At 43.0% G+C, this 10,012-nt stretch overlaps 1 pseudogene; it reads right to left on the bottom strand.

The window, feature by feature from the left end:
- Positions 1-3,739: 3,739 nt before the first annotated feature.
- On the bottom strand, positions 3,740-4,058 carry LOC102831243 (annotated as a pseudogene).
- Between the last annotated feature and the right edge of the window lie 5,954 nt (positions 4,059-10,012).

The following is a 10,012-nucleotide window of genomic DNA, read 5'->3' as shown; positions in this document are numbered from 1 at the left end:
TACTCCATCTGGTGAGGTCATGTGTATAGTAGCCTTTTACATTGTTGAAAAAAGGTGTTTTCAATGAATAAGTCATCGGTCTTGCAAAATTCTATCATGCAATCTCCAGCATCATTTCTATTGCTAAGGCCATATTTTCTAGCTACTGATCCTTCTCTTTGTTTACAACCTTCACATTCCAATCACCAGGTAATTGTCAATACATCTTGATAGCATGTTTGATCAATTTCAGACTGAAGAAGTTGGTTGTTGTTGTTGTTAAGTGCCTTGGTGTCCGTTCTGACTCCTAGTGACCTTTCATAGAATTTCCAAAGAGCTGCTAGTGGGCTTGAGCCACCAACCTTGTGGTTAGCAGTCCCGTACTTATCCCATAGCACCACACCAGGACTCTCAAAGAAGTTGATAGAATTATTCAATTTCATCATCACTGGCTTTAGTGGTCGGTGAGTAAATTTGAAAAATAGGGATATTAACTGGTTTTCCTTGTAGGCATATGGATATTATCCTATTACAGACAGCACTGTATTTCAAGAAAGATCTTGAAATGTCTTTTTGGCAATGATTGTGACATCATTTTTCTTCAGTGTAACATTCTGCCATTATGTGACCTCATGTGATCAACCCTGATCTGATGTAATTATCTTATGTGTTGTAAATCCACACTTCCATTATGCTAATGAAGTCAGATGCAATCTACAGGATTAGGTCATATCTTGAGTCAATTTCTTTTGCGATATAGAAGAGATGAAACAAGCAAGCAGAGCTCAAAATCTACTACCACCAAGAAAGAAGAACTAGGAGTGCAGTGTAGCTTTTAGACCTGCACCATGAAGCTCCTGGATTTAAAGAAATGATCCAAATAAAATAGCTTGAAAGACATTTTTGAACAACTTCAATTGAAGATCAGATGAAGTTATACTTCTTCAGAAGCTTGTGATAAAGTAGTGAGGGTTGTTACTGAGTCCATTTGAATTCCTAGTGACATCATCTTTATGGGAGAAAATCACCAGATCATTTATCCTGCACAGTGGCTAATGGGTTTCAACTGTCAACTTTCATTTATCAGCCAAACACTGAATTATTGCACCACCAGGCCTCCAAGAGATGGTAGCTTTGCAATTTCAAAACAACATCCCTCTAGGGTTTGGGGCACCTTGGCAGCATTGTTCACACCTCCTACCAGAGATGTTATTCCCCCAAGTGTCTCATAGTCAAAGCAGAATGAACTAGATCACTTAAATAGTTCCACTGTCGCTGGGTTCCCTAGGGCAACCTTAATGTTTCCCTCTGGGCATTGAAATCCAGAGGGCCTTTTCCTTAAGAGGCACCTTCTCCTCCTTCCTCTCAAATGAACATGAATTTATCAGCCTTGTTCCTACTCTCAAAGATTCAGTTTTGGGAACACCGGCCCCTTGGGGATGAGTAAGAGTAGATACTGGCTCTCAGCTAATGCTACATTTAGACCTGGCTAGGAAAGCTAGACAGTGAATAAGGAAGACCGTAGAAGAATTGATGCTTTTGAGTTATGGTGTTGGAGGAGAACACTGAAAGTGCCATGGGCTGCCAAAAGAACCAATAGATCTGTTTAGGAAGAAGTGCAGCCAGAGTGCTCCTTGGAGGCCAAGATGGCCAAATTTCATCTCTCATACCTTGGACATATTGTCAGGAGGGACTAGTCACTGGAGAAGGATATCATGTTTGGTAAGGTGGAGGGTCAGAGGAAAAGAAGAAGATCCCAGTGAGATGGATTGGCCAAGTGGCAGCATAGATGGACTCAAGCGTGGCAACAATAGTGAGGTTGGCCCAGGAGCGGGCAGTGTTTCGTTCTGTTGTGCGTAAGGTCGCTATGGGTTGGTACCGACTCGATGGCACCTAATAACAACAACAGGAGGTAGGACCTATTTCTTCCACACGGCAGCAAACCATTAGCAGGAGCAGTTGAGTTTAGGTGTGAAGGCACCCTTGATAGGACTTGGGAGTGAGGTTCTTCATAAAGACTGAAGAAGGGGGCACCTCCTGGTCACTCTGCTCTGTGATTTCCCACTGAGCAGTCTGTAGCCTCACTGCTCATTTAAACACCAAGAGGGTGTGGAGGTGAGCAGCCTAAGAGGTTTCCCAAGAGTGAAGGCAGCTGTCGGCCCAGGTGTAGGTTACCTTGGCAGCAGTTTTGATCTCTCTGGCTTTTAAACCACTTAAGGTAGGCAGGATTTAGCTCTACCTGACCAGTGGCCAAAGTTGATTTTGGGAACAGTCTCATTTGCCAATCCATCTCCGTTCCTCAGAATGGTCCTGATTAATCCTTGCCATGCCTAAGGTGGCAAATTGCCAAGTAAGTTGTCTATGCCCACATAATCTAGATGCACAAGAGGATGGCCCATTTATTTTCCTCCCCAGGCATGTGGACACCCAGAAGGGCCACTCTTTCTTCTTCTCTGTGAATCATAATGTATGTGGGAGTCGTAAGGTCACTACTATGTTCTAAAAACATTAAAACTTCATCCATGGCCTGTGCTGGCTAAATTCACCATGCCCTAGCACCCAAGATGTGGTGTGCAGACTTGTGTTGAAGCCCTAAACTGATCAGGTGAGGGCTGCCCTAGGATGGCAGGCAGATGGAGAAGTACTAAGGCCACATTAGGTATGATCTAGAAGGTAATTCCTAGGGTTCACAGCTGATGGGAGGAGATCTCAAAAACAGTAACGAAGGAATTGAACTGGTCAGTAATAAGGGGTTTATAAAAAACAAACAAGCAAAAATCTGCTATCATCGAATTGATTCCAACTCAAGGTTACCCTATGTGTTACACAATATACCAGAGCTCCACAGGGTTCTTAGCTATCATCTTTCTGGAGGCAGGTCACTGGGCCTTTGGCACTACTAGATGGATTCAAACCACCAACCTTGGGTTAGTAACTGGGTGCAAATTGTTTGCACCACCCAGGGACAAATGGTTTATGGAGCAGCATTAATGGAAAATGAGTCTAAGGATGGATAGCAAAGAAACTAGAGAGAGGTGCCATTTTTTCAGGGCAAGGGAGTGTCTTTAGAGGAGTCAACCCAGGTGAGAGAAAGGTATAGACACAGATTCCAGGTCTAGAAAGAGTCCAGATGAGATTGGGTGATCAGCACCAGTCCTGGTTTCAGGACCCAGAGGGTGACACCTGGGCAGGGAGGGAGGGAGGGAGCTCCTGATAAGATGTCAGCAGCTGGCAGCCACATGGATTCTCAGCCTTTTCTGCAGGACTCCAGGAACATCTGCCACACCTGAAGTCACCTTTTAAGGAAAGTGATCCAAACCGGTTCTTTCTTATGTCAGTTGTTATTGCTTATGTCCTATTTTGAGTGAAACCAACTCAGTGCGCTGGTCATAACTGGCTTCACCAGGCACTGGTGCCAAGCCAAAACCATCTATGAATTGAAAACACATGAAAGAGAACTGAGACGGAATGCCATAAAGCCTGCCCAGTGAGGGTACTTCATATTGGAACATGGCAGACCCACCCAATTCACTCGTCTTGTCCAGGTTGGTGTCTTAAATATCTAGGGCAGCTGTTACAGAAATACCAGAAAGGGATGACTTCAAGAAAGACACATTTATTTTCATACAGTCTAGTGTGCTGTTCACCAATCACAGGCTTGGAGCAGCTTCTTGTCAGTCAGAATCTGGTGCCTTGGACGTCTGGTTGTTGTCATCACTGTAGTTCTCCAAGTCCTTATCTGGTTTCTCCCAACCTGAAGTCAGTGTGTGGTTGTCTTCACAAACTTCTGATACAGCAGGGTGGGTTTGGGATGTTCATGACGGGTAGTTTCCTTAGTCTCCGGCTTAGTCTTGTTGACTAGCTCGTTCCACCAGTGGTTTGTGAAGTCCTTGGCAGGGACATGTCCCACCCCATTGTGTATCCTGCTTCAGTGCCACCCTGATGGCCTGGGTAATGCCATTCTCCTTCCTGCCCAGGCCTTTGCCTTGAGTCCATCCATGCTTCAACAGCTGCTCCTCAGCAAACTTCATCCTACAACTCTTGACCTCGTCATTGCGTAGTCCCCTATGTGGAATCATGTGGGTGCTCAGACTTGTGTACCCTCATCTTCCCGGAAAAGGTACTTCTATCTCTGCTTGCTCTCTTGCTTGTATAAGCTCTTTTACATCTCAAAAGAGATTGACTCAAGATACCCTACATTAATCCTTCCTCATTAACAAGCAAAGAAATCCCATTCCCAAATAGGATTATAACCACAAGCATAGAGATTAGGATTTACAACACAATTCTGGGGGACACAATTCAAGCCTCCATAAGAGTTGATCTGCTTGGAAGTACTGGACTCTAGGCAGAGTGGACAGTTCAGGAGATAATGAGCCTTGTGATCGTGCATCTTAAGAATCATGACATCAAAGTTTAGGTGTGTTAGTCTCTTGCTCCAAACCTTACAGAGAACCAGGTTAATACAACAGAAGCTACTGAGGGGCAAGATCTAGAAAGCAGACTTCATTGTCAGCACTTAGGCTGTGCCGGACCTTGCAGGGCTGGGCTGGCAAAATCCCAGGCTCTCACCAGGAAGATGAGGAAGTCTACGAAGGAGAGAAATGAGAGAAAGTAAAAAAATGAAAATGTATGTTCATGTTCATAAGAAACAACTGCAATGCTAATGGGGGCACTGAGTCATTGGCTGGGGTCCACAAAGAGTGGATGTTAGAGGCTTGAGTGCTCAGGAGACCTGGGAAAGTCCAGAGGATGGAATTCCTGAATAAAATGGAATAGGTTTGTCCCAGAGGGGTTGTAGATTGCTATTCTTAGACTGAGGATTGGTTAAGGCTAGGTGGTACAACTACTAACAGAAAGGTTGGTGGTTCAAGTTCACCCAAAAGTACCTTGAAAGACAGGCCTGGTAATCTGCTTCTGAAATGTTACCACCTTGAAAACCTTATGAAGCAGTTCTATTCTCGACACATTGGTCACCATGTGTTGGAATCGATTCAACAACAACAGATTGGATAGCATCTACTGGTTTCCCCTCCCTTCTCCCAGAAAGGATAAAATTCAATTTCTTTTTCTATAATCAGCTTACAAAATGGTTAAGTCATCTCTTTGCATGTACTTATTTTCCATTCTTTCTTACAATGTTATTCAGAAGCATATTTTAAAACTGGTTTCTGGGGGAAGGGAGAGGACATTGATATTTTGTTACTCCATAAAAGTTAGGTCATTCACTGTAATTGCAGGGTTTTTTTTTGTTGTTGTTTTTTGAGAGATGGGAATCCAGGGAAAGTGAGATAAACTCCAGCCACCCTTTCACGTGAATTCTGGCAACTGTAAAGACGTTTAAGATCTTGCCTGAAGCTCTAGCAGGGTGGACATTCAGTTCAGAAAAGGCTCCTTGTTGTCTACACGTTCCCACACGTGATCTGCATTTTTGCTTTGCTCTCTTGGGACTTTATTTTCTTGCCTTGCTTGACTGTGGAGGGGTCAGCTTTCTGGGATGGGAGATGCAGGCAGGGGCATGCTCTCTGGAACACTATGGGGTCAAGAGGACTAACTCTACTGCCCCTTGTCCAATGTGTCCTTCTTTTCTCCTCTTTCATTCCTTGAGGGCTTGGCAGATGCACTGAAAGAGTGAAGATGATTTGCAATGGACTGTGAGAGTCTTAGTTCTAATGGGGGCCCAGGAGAAACAGAGAACTTGTAACAACAAACCCAAAACCCTCAAGTCCTTTGCTGTTGGGTCAATTCCAATTTATGCCTATTGAATATATGACAGAGTAGAACTGCTCCATAGATTTTTTTTTTTTTTTTTAAAGCTGTAATCTTTATGGAGAGGAACCTTGGTGGTATAATGACTTATCCACTGGATTATTAATTGCAAGATCAGTGGATTGAATCCACCAGTTACTCCATAGGAGAAACTGTTACTCCATAGGAGGCTGTCTGCTGCTGTAAAGACATACAGAGCCTCAGAGACTCCAAGGCACAGTTTTACTTTGTCCTGTAAAGTTGTTATAAGTCGGAATTAACTCGAGGGCAGTGGGTAATCTTTGTCGAAGTGATTCACCAGGCTTTTCTTCTACAGAGCTTCTAGGTAGGTTCAAACCACCAACCTTTAGGTTAGCAGCCAGTTGCAAACCACTTGGGCCACCTAGACTCTACAGAACTCTAACAGCTAACTTGATTTTTCTGTTTTGCTGTCTCAGAAACCTATGGCCTTGGAAATGACGAGTGGTTCTGTGGACAAAAGGCATCAGCCTTGGCTGTGGTGAGCAAGTACATGAATGCCCTGTTGAGCAAGGTCTCAGGGAGCCTAAAGGGAATGGGCTAGAGGGGGATGTGACACAGGGTTTCTGAGCAGTTTTCTAAGATCATGTCCTTAGAGTCTTTCCCAGGAGGGAAAATAAATATGATCCTTATTATTTGTAGGAATTCCCAAGGGGCTGTTGTTTGGTGGTAAGCAAACAATTTTGCATATGTAAATAGGCTTTAGAGCAGAATCCTCTCCCTAGAGAGGTTCAATAAGGAAACATTAATTCTCAATTCTGATTAGTTTAGACATTTCCCCTGCTTATAGAAAGATACTTTAAGTAGATGACCTTCTGAAAAATTTCTCAGATCTATGATACTATATTTCCTCCAGCTTGGGTAATATTCAAACTGTACTACTTGAATTTATGATACAGGAAATGAGTGACAAGTATCTTGTTATTGTGTGTTATATATGAACGCTGTATTATAAATCTGCTTTCCTACATATTTCTTTTCACCCCAGGGCAATAATGGGACCGTGCATTTTGAATGAACTAAATAAAGATAGTTTTAGAAGACTTGCATGTATTTCTGGGTAGCCTTGGAAGAGTGGCCTCTTTAAACACCACTGGTTCCTTTGGCAGTGATTCATTTGAGGAACTTCCTGTGGGCTGCACTAGTTCTGTGTGTACCAGGCTATGTGAAAGGCTGAGTGGTGGGGCTGTTTAAATCAGAGTTTGTTAGAAGAGTGTAATCAAACTCCAGAAGGCAGCCTGCCACACGTCATACCCAAGCACCAGAAGCCAGGGAACGCGGAGCCCATCTGCCCGATGTGGCCACAGCTGCTCTGTCTCCTAGATGAGAACTAGATTCCACATTTAAGGGACATGGCTGAAAGCGCCCCGTCCATTTGTCTTAAACTTCCAAAGAGCAAATAAACACACAGGAAACGAGCAAAAGGCAATGTGCACGAAATTAGCCAACAGCTGAAATAGCAGAAACAGAAGGCCTGGAGTGAAAGAGTTTGCACTACCAAAACCCCAAAAATCACCATTTAGGTTAAAGGGTAAGGTGTGTACCAATCAAAAGGGCAGAGGAGGAAGAGAAAGTAATTCCAGGCAGGGTGGCAGAGGACAAAGAATTGTAATTTTATAAAGGCTTGGTCTCCTGTTACCAATCACTGGCCATGTTATCTTGGGACAGTTGATTCACCTCTTTTCCCCTCCTGTTCCTAAGCTGTAGAAAGTGGAAGAGGAAAGAGAGAAGCAACCAAACCTGAGCACTTGCCATGAACAAACACTTACATACCTGACATCATTTAATCCTTAGCCCAATTTCATATGGGAGATACTATTGTTCCCATTTTACAGATAAGGATGTGTGGTCTCTTTAAAAAAGGCAGTTTTTCCAAGGAAGCCCAAAGAGATAAAATGATCTGCCCAAGTTCAAATGACTAGCCCACAGAGTGGAAATTTGAGTCCAGATCTATATGGCCTACGGCCTGACTCTTCCTACTACTAAAACCCAAACCAAAACTCATTGTCATTCAGTCAGATTGTTGTTGTTGTTGTTGTTAAGTGCTGTCAAGTTAATTCTGACTCATAGTGACCCTGTTAGGGTTTCTGAGGAGCAGCTAGTGAGTTTGAACTGCCAGCCTTACAGTTCAAACCGGCCCTGCAGTCCAGTGCTTGATTCCACAGTGCCACATCAGAACTCCATGTTACTGAAAGTAAAACTGCTCAGTAGGGTTTACTTGGCTAGAATCAAATTCCAGGACACTTAATTGTGCTCATGAGCAACCAACTTGTACACAGACCAAGAGGCAGTTGTCCAAATGGAACAAGGGGATGCTGACATGATTTAAAATTGGGAAAGCTGTGAGCCAGGATTGTATTATTTTACCCTACTTATTCAATTTGTATGCTGGGCAAATAATCCAAGAAACTGGACTATATAAAGAAGAATGTAGCATCAAGATTGGAGGAAGACTCATTAACAACCTGCATTGGCACTGTAGAATAAGCGCTGGACTGCTAACCACAAATTCCAACCCACGACAGGGTTGTTATGAGTCAGTACTGACTCAGTGGTACTTAAGATCATATCCAGATGACACAACCTGGCTTGCTGAAAGTGAAGAGGATTTGAAAAACTTATTGATGAAGACCAAAGACTACAGCCATCAATATGGTTTACAACTCAACATAAGGAAAATAAATATCCTCACCATTGGACCAATAAGCACATCATGATAAAGGAAGAAAATATTGAAGTTGTCAAGAATTTCATTTTACCTGGATCCACAATCAATGTTCATGGAAGCAATAGTCAGGAAATCGGATATATGTTGCATTGATCAAAGCTGCTACAAAAGACCTCTTTAAAGTATGAAAGAGCAAAGATGTTACTTTGAGGACTGAGGTAAACCTGACCCTAGCCATGGTATCTTCAATTGCTTCACATGTATGCAAAAGCTGGACAATGAATAAAGGAAAACGGTACAAGAATTGATGCCTTTGAATTATGGTGTTGGTGAAGAATGCTGAATATACCATGGACTGTTAGAGAACAAACAAATCTGACTTGAAAGGAATACAGCTGGAAGTTTCCTTGGAAGCAAGGATGATGAGACTTCATCTCACATACTTTGGGCATGTTACCAGGAGAGAACAGTCTCAGGAGAAGGACGTCATCCTTGGTAAAGCAGGGAATCAGCGTAGAAAAGGAAGACCTTCAACAAGATGGGTTGGCACAGCAGTTACAACAATGGGCTCAAACATAGCAAAGATTTTGAGGGTGGCAGAGGATCAGGCAGTGTTTCATTTATTGTGCATAGGGTCGCTATGAGTTGGAACCAACTTAATTGTATTGGCCAAGTAGCAGTATCGATGGACTCAAGCGTGGCAACAAGTAGTGAGGTTGGCCCAGGATCAGGTAATGTTTTGTTCTGCTGTGCATAAGGTCGCTATGGGTCGGTTCTGACTTGATGGCACCTAACAACAACAACAACAATCTTTATGGAAGCGGATTACTTGGCCTTTTTTCCACAGTGCTGCTGGGTTCAAACTGCCAATCTTTGGGTTAATGTTTTTATTATTAAGTGCCATCGAGTCGGTTCTGACTCCTATCGACACTGTATAAGGTTTCCAAGGAGTGACTGGTAGATTTGAACTGCCGACCTTGTGGTTCACAGTCCAGTGCTCCTCCTACAGCACCACATGAATGCAAACTCTTTGTACCAATAAAAATACTCCCGCCGTGTATCAAAGAAATGAGAGTTTAAAGGGCAGATGTATGTGAAAGCATTTTGACATCTGTGAAGAACTAAGTAGATGAAAAGAATTATTATTAAACTCAAATCTCTCTATACCAGTCCACAGTGAGATAGTGGAAAACTGTGGTTTAGAGAAATGCAGCTCACTTGCCAAACCAATGACACTGCTTCCCAGATCACCAACAGTAATAAAGTGAGTTAATGACTGAATAAAGCTTTTAATGGTGGGTTGGGCTAAATGACCTCTAAGGCCCTGCCAAGTCAGTAATTCTGAGAATCAGGAATTTTATCAAAGCAGTCAGAGTATAGCTCAGTGCTGGATCTGACCTCAGAGAAAATGATAAAGTCAGCAAAATGTTTCCTTTCCATCTTTCATTTCATTTCTCTGTTCTTTCCCCCACTTTTGGTGCTCTTGTCAGGGAATCATCCTTCTTCAGGCTCTCCTTTGGTCTCAGCATTGAAGAGGAGAGGAATTTCATAAATGAATTCAGAGTAAGGCAGAGAAAG

The sequence above is a fragment of the Chrysochloris asiatica genome, unplaced genomic scaffold (assembly GCF_000296735.1).
Source record: "Chrysochloris asiatica unplaced genomic scaffold, ChrAsi1.0 scaffold00092, whole genome shotgun sequence".
Classification (NCBI taxonomy): Eukaryota; Metazoa; Chordata; class Mammalia; order Afrosoricida; family Chrysochloridae; genus Chrysochloris; species Chrysochloris asiatica.
This window is presented reverse-complemented; position numbering and strand designations above follow the sequence as displayed.